Consider the following 376-nt stretch of genomic DNA (forward strand, 5'->3'; position numbering starts at 1 on the left):
AATGGGCTGTATCGTGATACATGTATCGGCGATACATATCGATCGATACTTCCATACTGTTAGCTACTCAATAACAGTATCCTTTTATTAATATCTATAAAGTGTTTTTATTAAAACGTATCGTTAAAAAACGATTTATCGATATGTTCAATTCAAATAAAATTCAAGTTGGTTGTTGTCAATTGCAAACTACCTTTCTATTTATTTTATTTCTTGTATCTGAATTTATTTGTCCTTTAAGCGTTCTATGTGGTACAGATAATAATCTATTATGTAATTCTGTTTTAGATTGTTTGGGAATAATTTCATAAATGTAGATGTACTCCTGTCTGTTAAAAACAAATCATGTGATTAAGGTACTGTATGGAAAGCTTAT

Source organism: Penaeus monodon, chromosome 34 (genome assembly GCF_015228065.2).
Source record: "Penaeus monodon isolate SGIC_2016 chromosome 34, NSTDA_Pmon_1, whole genome shotgun sequence".
NCBI lineage: Eukaryota > Metazoa > Arthropoda > Malacostraca > Decapoda > Penaeidae > Penaeus > Penaeus monodon.